Genomic DNA, 15,153 nt, shown 5'->3' with positions numbered 1-15,153 from the left:
ACAGCGCTTTAATATTGTATCATGTCTTCACTAAAATTTTTTTATAAAAACTATTAAATTATTTATAATTTCTTGTAATTTTTTAGACTTGATATATTTGTAAAAGAAACTATGATGATGTGGCACCTACTTTTATCTTAAATTGTGTCGTGTCATCATGTCTTTACATAATCTAAGTTCGAAAATTAAATTGAGAAAAATTATCAAATTTTTGAGACTAAATTTAAAAAAATTATCAAGTTTAGGGACTAAATGTTACTTTATCCCTTTCTTTATATAAGAGTAAGAGTAAAGATTGTCTAAAAACCTTAGAGTAAAGATTGTCTAAAAACCTTAACTATGATGTGTGGCGTAATAGTTATATAGTCGAAGTTTAACCCCTATTTATGGAAATAAAACACATTTAGTGATCAATCATTTATTTTTTTAAGAGTATCTGTGACCAAGAGTAAAATTAGGGAGGCTGGCAGGGCCTTGACTCCTTTAAAATGAAAAATTTTTTATTTAGACCCTTTAAAATTTTTAAAATTTTAAATTAATAAAAATAAAATTATATTTTTATTATTCTATACAAATTTCTTGATTTCACTGCTGGCTTCGATGTGAAATTATTCACTGCTAATAATGATAAAGAGATAAAAAAATAAATTTAGAGCAATAAATAAGTTTAAATGAAATGATTATGACCCAAATTAAGGTGACCCTACCCTTATTATTATTATTGGTCAATTAATGAAATTGCCTTTTCATTTTTTTTTTCTCTTGTAGTAGTTTTTGTTTTATTGTTATCTTTAATTATTGTTAGAGAGAGACATTCGCGCGCAAGCTGTCGGGTGACTGAAATTACTCAGTTACCCTTGAAATTAGTTATAATAGCTAGTTTGATAAGTGGGAGAGCATCCTGATTGGACCGGAACGGACGGATACAACTGCTACTTTTTAATTTTCCCGCATTTAAGCGCGTTTCTTTTTCTTTTAAGTTTTTAGCCCTTGAGAAAGCTTTTATTATGATTTGGCCCTTAAACTTTGTTTTTACTTAATTTAGTACTTAAACTTCACTTCCGTCAATCGGTTTAGTCCTTTGAGTTTAATGCTGTCAATATTTAAACCAGGTGTTGTGGTGACCCAATTAAAACGCGCCATGTCTACTCTTTTTTTTCCGTATAAGCAATCTAGATAGATTTTTATTTTGTATCTTTCGTATCTATTTTATGATCTATATTAGATGTTTGTGGCTGCCCCTCTCAATATCATCTCTAGGGTTCTCACACGTGTTATCTCCTTGGAAATGCAACATAGAAGTGTTTTTTAAGACATGATGACAAATTTGACCCTTATTTCTTTTTTTTTTCTAATTAAATTTGGCACTCAACCTTTTGAAAAGAGTTGAATTTGATTAAACCTACCCACGGACGGGGCCGCATACCCAGACTTGAAGGCCCGCTTAAAAATAGGAGGGTTTAGACAAAAATATAAGGCCAGAAAACGGGTTTAGGTAAAATTTGAAACTCGTTTTCTATATGGGTCGGGCCAACCTTGGCAAGATTTTTTGGCCCAACCCGAATATATTATTTTATAATATGTTAATTAATAATTAATATTTATATTTATATTAAATCACTAACACAATAACAATTAAACCAATTACCCAAAACCTTAAAAAAAACACTTATCCAACTAAATAACGCAACCCAAAATATAAAATTTTAAAAAGTATATTTAATACAATAAAATATTTATTATATTTACGGTAGTGTTTATTGTATCATGTTTTTTAAAATTTTACTTTTAAATAAAAACTAATCCAAAAAATCAAATATAGGTAGGTCAGGCCAGGCCCGAGTTTACCTTTCTTAATTTGAGTCAGGCTAGACTCGGGCTTAGAAAATTGGTCTAGATATGTAACACCCCCTAACCTCGAACCGTCGCCGGAACAGAGTTACGAGGCATTACCGGACGTATCAATCAACTTATAAATAATTCACAAATAAAATAACATTCATAGCATAATTTAATTACTAAATCCCTATATCAAACTCTCAAAGTCTAAAACATACATTTAAGTGAAATGGGACTCGTTTAAGTACTCCAAATTTTTATTTTTTTATTATTTTTAAATTTCGACAGCATTTCAGCTTATTTTTACATAAAACTCCCTGCAATTAAAACCATATCCATTTCAAGCATAACCAATTCAACCAAATTATTTCACACATTCATATTCTATTCTGAATACCTCTAATCAACTTAATCAATATAATATCAATTTAAATTTATCATTGTACTAATTAAATTGAAATGGATAAACTTTTTCATTATAATTCTTAGACTTGTAATACTAATATTTTAAACCATTTATATTCAAAACATAATAACCTTTATACATATCATATGTACGTGCCACATTACCAAAAAAAGAAAATATACATCACCAAAAGTTTGCTGAAGTCAGGTCTGGCTTTAGATGCTGGTTCAGTACTTGACTTCTATAATATGCGCACGGAAACAAACGTACGCTGAGTATGCATATACTCAGTGGTATCACTATAATTCAGTTTATAATTAAATACATTAAATCACACACATACTTCTACATTACAATTATCATCACTTAATGAACAATTCAATCTTTCATGTTATCATTCAATTATATATATACCATTCTTATTTCTTTATTTCAATTCTCAACTTTCACATATGCCATATCATTTAAATTTAGTTTTATCAGTAGATTTATTTCATTTGTCCCTATTAACTTGACTCGGACTCAGCGGATACACGAATTTCAACCAACACACCAGTACGGCACAATGTGCCTTAACGGTACACAGTACCTTATCAGTAATCAGTAACGGTAGCAATAGCAGTAGCAGTAACAGTAACAGTATTCAACACACAAAGTGCTGAATCTGTAACAGTAACGGTAACAGTATTCGACACACAAAGTGTCGAATCGGTAATAGTAACGGTAACAGTAACAGTAATCGGCATATAAGTGCCTGATCAGTAAGCCGGCAAAAACCCGCACTCTTCTATATCCTATGGCATGCCAACTATATCCGACTAGCCCGACTAGTTAATAGGGTATTTAAATCATTTTTCAGTATAATTTCCATTTCGATTCAATATTAATTATAATTTATTATTTTGATCAATTTTCCCAGTAATACAATAAATCACTTCATTAGAAATTTTACAATTCAATGTAGTATACGTAATATTATTCAGTAATTTCACAGTTCAATTCAGTATTCAAAACAATATTCAGTATCTCATAATTCAATTTAGTATCAATCTCAATTTTAATACCCAATCACAAATTTTATCAGTTCATTAAATACTTACCTTAAAATACTTACCACACATTCATATTAAATTAAATACATATTAATTATAAAGCTTGAGTTATAGTGATACAGACTAGAATTCTCTTCGGATTTAATCCTCGACGATCTTTTTTTTTCCTTTTTAGGCCGATGCTTCAGGCTCGATATTAGCAATTAAACTTCAAGCTTTAAAATCTTAATTTTCCCTTTCTTCTTTCTTTCTTTTTTCTTTACTGCTCTATTTCGAAATGTCTTATGTTTCTTCTTTACTTTGTTTTATTTCTTTATTTTATTTCATTTCTTTTATTCTTTTATTTTATTACCTTTATAATAATAATTATTATTATTATAAATATCTTATTTAGTAACAAATATATATATATTACAATTGGACACACATATATCTTACATTTACCTATTATCATCAGTATCCAATTGTCCTTATTTTATTTAGTTTATATAATTTAATATTTTAATATGATAAAAATATTTTTACTTAAATAAAAAGTAATTAAATAAATATATTACAAATGTATAAATATATGCATTACACTTGTATAATTTAATCACCATACATTTGTCTTTATTTTAATTTATTTTTAATAATAATAATAATAATAATTTAATAATATAAATTATAATTTAATAGAATAATAATTAATAAATATCTATATACTTAAAAAAAAGTAATTAATAATTAAATTATATATATTTACATAATTAAAATCTAAAAATATCTTAGATTTTAACATGTTTGCCGCCTCAACTTATGCTAAATGGCTTAATTGTCATTTTAGCCCTTTTACTTTCTTTTAATCTATAATTAGACTTTCACTCTTTATTCAATTTAATCTTTTTTGCTAATTACTCTAAATTAAGCTAAATTTACTTAATTAAAACTTAATTAGACACACCACTAAGCTCATAAATATTTTTAATAATTATTTTCAAACTTATTTCACTAAGACGGAAGCCCGATAACTCACTTTTCCGGTGCCCACGGATTTTGGATCGTTACAAGATACCTTGCATAAGCTTGATCTGGCCCACGAGAACCTCTAAATTTGACCATCAATCTTTAAAAAAAAAGTCAAATTGCTATTTTTTTTAGCAAATATTGACTAAAATGCTAATTTTTAAATATAGCAACCTGAATAGCAAATTAGGTGTACTTCATGTTATTTTTCATGAATTTTTTACACCTTCTTGCATTTCAAGTTTCTTATTGTTTTTAAATATTTTTATAATTATTAATTTATTTGTTGATATGTTACGCAAGACAAATAATATCATATTAATATGAAGCACATGTAAATTGCGACAGTAACTTTATAAAAAATCTTTCCTAAGTTATTTTTTCTGTTATTACTACATTATCCTTCCCTTCCAAACTTGAACTCCGTCGAATCCAACAACTCTCCCTCCCAAAAATCCCTATTTCCAAATTCTTGAAAACCCAACAAATATACTTTGTCACAGGTGAAAGTTTCTAGTGTCCCTACAATGATTTCATGACATCAATGGTGAAAAGTTGCTTGTTTTTATATCATCTTTATGTTTTAATAGTGAATCTGATATGTTTGGATCAGAACCCATAAGTGGAATACTTTCCTTCAAAATAAGTAGAGATTGTGTTTGTTTTATCCTTCAAAACAACAAGAAAATTTAAGGGTTTAAGGCAGAGACGAAGTCAGAACAATTTTTTAGGAGTGGTTGAATGAAATTTTAATTTTTTATAGTCTATATCTTTATAATTTTTAAAAGATTAAATCGAATTTTTATAATTTTAAGGGAGGCCAAAGTGAAATTTTACCTTTACTAATTTTAAATTTAAAAAAATTAAAGGGCCTAAATGACAATTTTACATTTTAGGGGGGGCAAGGCCCATGCCAACCCCTCTAGAATCGCCTCTGGTTTAGGGAGTGAAAAATTTAATTATGTTTTAACAAGAGTGTTAGAGTTTGTGTGACCTAAATCTTGTCACTTGTTAAATAAATAAATACAGTGACAAAATAAGGGGACCTTTAGGGGCAAGGCGGCAAGGGGCCGAAGGCCGGTAAGGACCATGCCGCACAAGTAGAATCCGTATAGAACTAAGAATCCGTATAGAACTACATTTCTTCTATTTGACATTGATTAGAATAAGGTTTTTCAACCTTTAGATAGATGTAGTCGGAACTCCTCTTGTATCATTCAATTTTCAACATTAGTAAATTTCTCTGCCTGTAATTTTTTCCCGAAAGGGTTTCCACGTAAAATCTATATGTTTTATTTTTCATTTTCTTATTGCTTTGTGATCGTTCTATTACCATTATCAATGTTTATTATAACAAAGAGGATGAGGAGGAGAGAGAGAAAAAATGAGTTGGGAAGAGAATTAAAAAAAGTTTATTAATTAAATTAAATGTTAATAAATATGTTTTTTTAATTCCATGTAGATGATGCGGAAAAAATGCCACATGGCACTTTCTGTTTGACTCCACAAGTTAACGAGAGCTTTTTTACAGCATTAACTCTTAATGGTTAAATTGGTAAACAAAATTAAATCCTAAGTATCAAAGTGGGTCAACAAAAATTAAAAACCAAAGTAAAAAAAGTGGTATAATTTAGGGGCTAAATCAATAATAAAGCCTTTAAGAAATTAACTTTTTATTCAAGTACAATTTTAATTCACAGTTACATATAATACATCCAAAGCTAACCTTGTAACGACCCGAACTTTAAGATTATAGGAAAAGTGTATTTTCGGGTCTCTGTTTCTGAAAAATGGATTAGAAAATATTTATTAAAAATAATTACGAAGTTAATTGAGTAATTAACTAGGCTTTAATTAAGTGAATTTAGCTTAATTAAGAGGAATTAGGAAAAATGACTATAATTGAACTGTACAGACCGATAATGCCCTGTAATCCTGTTCCGGGGACAGATAAGGGTTAGAGGGTGTTACAAACCTGACCTAAACAGTAATAAATCCTTTAGATTAGGTTGTGCATTCGGTTTTTTGTTAATTTTTATTAACGAGAACTACTTAACATAATTAGAATAAGTGACTTAATTTGTTAACAATTGAAAATAAGTGATGTAATTTGATTAAATTATAAAATTGTGACCTACATTAAAGTTGATATAAGTTAAAAGGACCTAAAATGCAAATAATCCTACTTTTATTATAAGTCTTTTAACTTTTTTAACTTGTAACCAAATAAATAAGGGTAAACTGCAACATAAGTCACTCTAGTCTTTTTTGTCAATTTAGTCATTCTAATTAAGATAATTGCTCAAATTGGTCATAGTCGTTAAAAATCCTGTTAATCCACAAATGGATTGCTGACGTGGTATTTTTTGAATTTTGATTAAGCTAGGAATCTCTCGGTAATTAGTCTAAAATATATATTTTTTTGTTTATTTCCAACATAAGACTAAAACTCATAAGTTTTGTCATTTTTTTCTTCTTCTTGTTTGTTTCTTGGGAAAAATAATAGAAAAAAATGAGAATAGTTTTGACTTAGAGGTTTTACAATAAATACTATGTTTTCCGTGTTTATTTGTGCTCGGATTCTGCTATTTGCTTCTCGGAGATCCTTCGCAATTTCTTCAAGACTTGATCTTAATATGGTAAGTTTTCTTTTCTGTTTTTTTTAAAGAAAATTTTAGTCTTCTCCCTTAATTCTTAAATTTCCAAAATGAGATTGTGTTCTATTTCTTTGCATGTGTTTTTGATTTATTAACAAATCTGGTTTGTTGTGTGTTTAATTTTTTTAATGAAAAACAGTGATTCCCTAAATAATTTTTTTTTATATATAAATATTTATTCTCTTTTTATTTTTCATAGTAATTATGTTATTATTACTAGGTATTGAATGTTAATAATGAAAGGATGATTTAATTTGAGGGTACTCAAGAGAAGATTTGAAGGTTTTTTTTAAAGGATTTTTTAGTTTTTTCTTCTATTTTCTCATTTGCATATTTTCTCTTAAAAATGTTAAGAGAAATAACAAGTCAAAACTATTCTCATTTTTCTCTATTACTTTTCCTATGAAACAAACAAGTAGAAAGAAAACGAGAAAACCTTAGTCTTATGTTGAAAATAAACAAAAAAAAAAGTGCTTTGAACTAATTACAAAGAGATCTCTAACTTTAGTCAAAAGTAAAAAAAAATCACGTTAGCAATCTGTTGGTGGATTAACGGAAATTTTAACTGCAATAACCTATTCGAGCAATTAATTTAACCAAAGTGACTAAATTAACAAAAAAAATTAAAGTGACTAAAATAGGAATGATGCTGTTTTAGAGTGACCTGCAATATAGTTTACCCAATAAAAAATTAAAAAGCTAAGAAAAATTATTTGATACAATAAAATGAGTTTTTAAACTAGACAAGCAAAACTCAAAAGATGAGGTGTATATAAAGGCAAAGCCAAAAAGAAATTGTTAAGGTGTTAAGACAAAAAAGTCAAATTGTTGGGAACCAAACCCATATATTTTATATTAAAATAACCTAAATTGAACTAATAGTTTTCTGAAGGGACTGAAAATGGAATAAAGCCGTTTCATTAAGGGGGCCAAGGACCCTATCATCCCCTAGGATTCTGCCTACATGTATCTTATTTAGGGTGTAATAAAAATTAAATCTTAAAAAAAAAGATAAGGGATAGTATTTAAAATTACTTATGAAATTAAAATATTGCATTAACAATGTATTAAATATTAATCCAAACTTTAAAAAATTAGTATAATGATAAATTTAACCCATAATGTTTATCCTTTTTATCAATTTGGTCTTAATTCTTCATTTTTATACTACTTTGGTCCTCAACTTTCAATATTTAGTCAAACTATTTTCCTTTAGATGAAAATTTTGATCAAACTATTTAAATTTTAACGACAATGACATGGTAACCCATATAGCAGTTCGCATGTGTTTCATAAAAATTAATAAAAATACATTATTTTCTACAATGTTCATTTTAAAAAAATCATCTACAATGAAATATATGTGAATTGCCACATGATTTATCACATAGATATCATTAAAATTTTAATTGTTCGACCAATTTTTTCGTAAAAGAAAGATAATTAAACTAATATTTAAATGTTGAAGGTCAAATTGATCAAAAGAAAATAATTATGACCAAAAAAAACTTTAAGGGTTAAATTTATCACCTCATAATATGTAAATACTTCAAAAAAATTAACTTCTCACTTAGAATAAAAACTTAATTAGGTACAAATTAAAAGATTATATTTATTTGAATGAAATAAAGAAATATATTAATCAATGTGAAAACGTCCAACATTAGTTTTTTTAATATTTTAATAAAAATTATTTTAAATTTCAAAAAAGTAAAAAAAAAAAAGGAAGAAGAAATTTTCAATGGTCAGAAAGTAAATGTAGAATATGAAGCAAATGAGCCAAGTTAAAAGTCAAAAGGTTCCCACAAATAAATTATTTTTTTCAAACTTATTGTGATTAATTTCCTAATTTTGATTTAAAAATGATTAATTAACTATTAGGCATATAGGCTTAAAGCGTGCAAGATGCGATTGGGACATGTATGATAATATATACATATATATATATAAATATGAGAAAATATTTAATATATTGTCAGTAAAATTTTTAGATTTTACAAGCAATGTTAGGAGATTTACAATTGTTCTACAAGGAGTGTATACTAAAATATTAAAAAATACATGATAAATTTTTTAAACAATCTCGTTATAAGTTCTAATTATATCTGCTCTTTTTGACATAATGACTAGAACTACCTATAGTCCCTCCCCAACACTTGAGGGTTTGTTCCGTTTTCTATGCCGAACTTTGGGGTATCCTAAATGGTTTGTCCCTCATCTAAGGGAAGGAATATCAAAAGATTGTGATCCACACAGATAATCTAGAGGTAGTCAAAGTCGTTCAAGGGTTTCATTTGACAAAATCCTCTTCAGCTTTATTACAAAGGATATATACGAGATTAAAAGACATCCAGCATTGGAGGATAAGACATGTTCCCAGGGGAAAAAACCAAGTTACATATCGTATTACGAAGTTGGCCACAACTAGAAGTACAGATTTGCAGGTGAAGATTTACTACCTGTTCTTGAAATTGATAATTTTGTTAATTTTCGATTATGTTAGATTAATTTAAATAATATTTTTTAATAAAAAAAAGAGGATAATGCGTTTCAACGCACTCGAACCCCTATCATTCTGCACTGACAACAATGTCCATCTTAATCAAATTAAGAATCAATCGGCACAAATGATAGTTTTTTAAATTTGTTTGTGAAATAAAAAATATATACTATTAGTGTATCTAATACTCGCTTTGTATATATTATATTATTTTTTTGAAAAATATATAATATTAGATATGGATGTATTTAATCATTCATGTGAGGGAAAATGTACAAAGGAAAAGACAGAGATTACATTTTTTTTTCTTCCAATTATTAAGTGTATTTTACAGTTCTGTTTGTTTATTTATTCAAAAATCTTAAAAGATAAGTGGACAAAAAGTGAACTGAAAATCTTGAAATAAAAAAGGAAAATATTAGATTAAAAAAAAAAGAGAATCATGACAATTAGGAAATAAAATATTCTAAAAAGTAATGGAAGGAAATCACGAGGGAAATAAAAATGGAACTTGATATCTCACCAAACAAAGTTGTTGAAATCTACGTGGATTAGTTAACTCGGGAATTAATTAGTATATGGGTTCGAGTATAAAAATTGAATTGGTTTTTGAACAAATGACTCGAAATCTTAAAAAATCAGAATTTGGGATAGAAAATCGACAATTTAATAAATTTCCAAATTTTTATTATTTTTATAAATGTTTTAATTATTTTGTAATTATTATTAGATCAACGACTTTAAATTTGTTGGTTAATGTGAAGACTCACATCTTTAAGTATTGAGGCTCGAGTCTCACATTGTGTAATTGTGATGTGTGGGTTTATAAGTCCCTCATATGCGTGTTCCTTGTATGGGTTTTATCCATATTATTTTCGATTCTTCATCTATTGTGTTTTGTATTGGTTTAATTTCGTCCTCATTAAAGGAAAGTACCCAAACTTTATGGGACCTTGCTCGTCAAGAAGACGCAAAGACCGCTACTGGATCATAAGAAAATTTATTAAGGGGACATCTTCAATCTCATCTCGTAACTTCAAAACTATTTTTTAAAAGTCTAATCATACCCGTCATATATGATTGTATCATAATGAAGTTTTCCATGACCATACACGATAGAGCATTCATCCTGCGATACTCAAGTATCGTCCAAGATCCTCTCACGTAAAACCTTTCATCATCATCCAAAAGTGTATAAAATAAAATTTCAAGACCTTTCAGAGTTACTCCCTGATATCTCATTACTTTTCAATAGTTCTCAACATGACTGTGTGAACTATCTATAATCACCTTCACCTGATATTATGTCAAATAAATTATTCGTAAAAAGGACTAAACAAATAATTGCTAAAATTATATATTTTAATATATTCATTTGTTTGTGCTATGTTGATTCTCTTGATTCAATATAAATTTACTTAATAAACCATAGAAACCTAATCGATTTAATAAAAAAAATAACATTTAGAAATGCTTTCTCCATTTTCTATTTTGTATTAAGTTATATACTTTTAAAAGAGTTAATATGCAATTTCATCCTTGTATTGGTTTATATTTTTATGATTTTTAAAAAGACTAAATTCAAATTACAATATTTTTTAGGGACCAAACTATAAATTTACCATATATTAACTTAAATTTTTATAAAATTTTAAGACATTAAAATAATTTCGCATTTTAGGAAGGTAAATACCCTTTCCACTTAATTTTAAATAAGGATGGTAATGAGGTGTAACTGGTGGAGATTATATTATCCACCTTTATCTCACATTTATACATATATTAAAAACATTCAAATCCTATTTTCTCCTTAAAAAGTATAATAAATCACTTTTACAAAATTACATATTTTAATTTAATTATAAACATAATTTCGATATCTTATAATTTTTTAGTATTGTCAGGGATCAACACATATAAATGAACAAGTAAAATAAAGTAGGGTAAACACACAAATATTTTATGTGGAAATTCCTCCAAAGAGGATAAAAACTATGAGCAAATGAGGCTTTGACTTTTCAATAAATGAGTAAATAAACGAAAGTGTAATATAGAGAAAATAACTTTAAATGTACTAAATTAACAATACCAAACCTTGAAAACAAAACTCTAACTTGGGAACAAAATTCTTTCCATAGTTACTACAGAATTCTTACCAAAACTCATATGCAATTTCATCTTGTTGCCCTCAAGAAAAGTCATTACTGATTGGCATATAAAAATAGGAATAAAATGACCCCTTTAAACAAGCTAAGATTAGAGGTTTAATCATACTAAAATATCTATAGAGTAGTCATAGTTTAACTGGGAGAATAAATCTTGCTTGAAGTTGAAAACGCGGTTACATTAGATGAGATATTATCGCAACGCCATCCCTACTCCTGCCTTAAGAGATTGTCGCGCGTTTGTCTCCTATAATTACTTGCAAAACGTTCAATAAATATAAGGCACACACCACAAGTATAATTATATTTAAATATATAAAAATATGTTGGAGAATGTATCACATTCAAAAACTAACATTATTCGTCAAGAATGTTTTATATTAATATTTTATATTTTAATAATTAAAATTATTTTTTATTGAGTAACAATTAAGCTCACACTTAGCCTATTTAATTTTAGGGGAAAAAAAGCTAATATACTTTTAAAAGATTCCAATTAATTGGTTCAATTTATTCAACCAAACTATTATGGAATTTCTTTTTCCTCAATGAAATAAATTATTATCTTATTATTTAATTTTTATTCACATTTTTTTTACTTTAATTAAAAATAGAAATATTTTTTGGAGAAAATAAATACTTAAATAAAAACTAATATTATTGAGATATTAAATTTTCAAATATTATTTTTTAATAGGTTAAAATAGCTATAGTCACAATTTTTTTTTTACATTGTCCAAATCAACAAATTTTTATGTCTATTAATTTTGGTTAAAAATAATTTATTTTTAAGTGGTTTTTTACAAATATATTATAAACTGAAATTAAATTGAGGATTATTGTATTATTATTATTTTGGGAAAACGAGAGATTGAATCACATGTTAGTATGGCCCACTAGAATTTGTCGTTTTGTTTATACACCACATGTGACTGCCCACTTCACTGCCCCAAAATGATTCCAATTTCCATATATGTTCGTCTAATTTTTTTTTAACCAAATTTTTTGTGATAAAGAAAATTTTATTGACACAACGGATATAATTTAAATGAGTGATTTTAATTAATATTAGAGATAATTTTGTTATTGTATTCTTTTGTCGATTTTTTTCATCGTTTTGGACGATTCAAGGCTAATTTATTTATCATATTAAGTGTTTACAATCACTTCAAATATATCGTACTTTAGTTTTAATAAAGTCAATTGTCAACATGTTATAATATTTTATTGATGCAAAAGCTAAAACATTTATTATGTTTGATGGAACTTGTTCTTCGTCATCTACGACGAGTAATTACTTTTTTTTCTCTGAATTGTATAGTTTCATTTATTGAATAAATTAATAAAATTACCTTTTAAAAAATAATTTAATATTTTTTATAAAAATTAATCTAAATTTGCATTAATATAATTAAATATCTTATCTTCTTAATTTTACACTTAAATAATTCCTAGCGGGTTAGCCTTGCATATATACATCTATCAATTGGTCTGACCTGCTCAATTTGGATAGGGGAAGGTTTTTTTTTTATTATTTAAGTTTCTCACTTGTTTTAGTTTACGATAATTCGAGTTTGGGTTCGTATCATTTCAAGTTTTAGTAGTTTTGAATTCTTTGGGTTTAAACCATTTAAGTTCGAGATTGAGTTTTGATCATTTCAGATTTTAATTAAACATGGTCGCTTTTGAATTCGAATTGTTTTGGCCTTTCAATTTTAGGTCATTCTAGTTCAGATTCAATGAGTACAATTTATTAATTTTTTATTATCAAGTTGGATCAAAATTAGATTTAGATTTAATTAATCATGTTTTTTTAGTTGGAGTCAAAATAGATAGGTATTGACAATTATTGTCACAATTTAGCCATTGAAACATATTTGTTTTCTAATTTTAGTATTTGAATTATCATTTTCATTTCAGTTTACTTAAAAATCAAAGTTACCGATAAAAATGTAACACATGACATATTATTATTGAGCTTCAGTAATTTTTTAAATAAATGAAATGAAAAATAACAATTTAAGTACCAAAATAGAAAAAAAATAGACAAGAAATATTATTTATTGGGTAAAATGTCATAAGTCTCAAAATTCTTCATAAATTTGAAATTTAGTCCTTATGCTTTTATTTTTAAGAATTTAGTCCTATACTTTTCAGATTCAAAATTCAAATCTAACTATTAACATTGTTAAAATTATATTGTTAAATTTAGGTTCATTACCAAAGTCATTTTTTAGTTACATTATTATCAAGTGAGTTTTTCTATTATTTCAAAATATCATATCAAAAAAATAGCGTTAACAATTCAATCTGAATTTTGAAATTTGAAAATTAGAGAGAATAAAATCATGAAAATAAAATGTACAAGGATTGAGTTTTAAAGTTGTGAAGAGTACAATGACTTATAACATGTTTTAACCTTATTTATTTAGGTAAATTATGTTAGTGGTCACCCGACTATTAGTAAATTTCTTTTTTGGTTACCTAACTATTCAATTTTATCTTTTTTATCACTAGCTAGCTAATGTAATGATAAGGACACATGCGCAGAATAGAATTGTAAATTTGTCTAAGTCATGGATTTGGCTTACGGCTCTAGAAAAACTTAGAGTTTAACAAAACCTAAAACACAAATAAATCTAAGTTAAATCTATTAATTGAAAAAAATAATTAAAAAAAATAATTAAGATGAAAAAAAAAATAGTTAAATAAATCAAATGTTTGAACAATTAAACAAGAACAAGATAAAATGAAGAAGATAGATGAAAAAGATGAAAAGTGACGTGTAAAAGTCCTAGAAAGATGAATTCACAACACTCTTAAAATAGCTCTAATTTTCCATTTAATAAAGAAAATCTGTCAAGAAAAATCTTAAAAATGATTCTTACAATTTGAAAAGATTATTAAAATCAAAACTCAAGAAAATTTATTAACTTAAAGTGAATAATGAATGAATTGACAGTGTATAATGAATAGGCCTTCATACAAGTTGGCTAAGTACATCAAAATAAAACTCTTAAATATACTGAAATTTTAATCAATCTAAATAAGAAACAATTTTAAACTAAACTTGATTGTTACATAAAACTCACTTAAAAAAATCTAAAATTCGGAATAAACAAATAATGAAATAATAAGATCAAATAAATACAATATTGGGCTCATATATAATAAAAATTAAGTCTAAAAATTAAACTCAATATGATTTAAACTCGAATTAAAAGCCCGGAACTCGTAATTTTCATAATTATACCATCCAAAAATTATGTTCGCGTAGTCTTCACTAAAATGACCATAACTTGAGTTCCTAAACTCAAAATCGAGTAATTCAAAGTATGTTTCGAGGTTAAGAGACAGATCTTCAAATGCTATGAAGACATCTCAACCCATAACAGCTTGGATCCCATTCAAAAATTCGTCTCAAGTTAACTAATCTTTTGATCTTGAAAATTGGTAGTTTAGTTGAATTTTCTTTAATAAATTTCATCTCATCTGTGCGTGTATCATATAAAATTGGAAGCACCCAAAA

This window comes from Gossypium hirsutum, chromosome A08 (genome assembly GCF_007990345.1).
Source record: "Gossypium hirsutum isolate 1008001.06 chromosome A08, Gossypium_hirsutum_v2.1, whole genome shotgun sequence".
NCBI lineage: Eukaryota > Viridiplantae > Streptophyta > Magnoliopsida > Malvales > Malvaceae > Gossypium > Gossypium hirsutum.
This window is presented reverse-complemented; position numbering follows the sequence as displayed.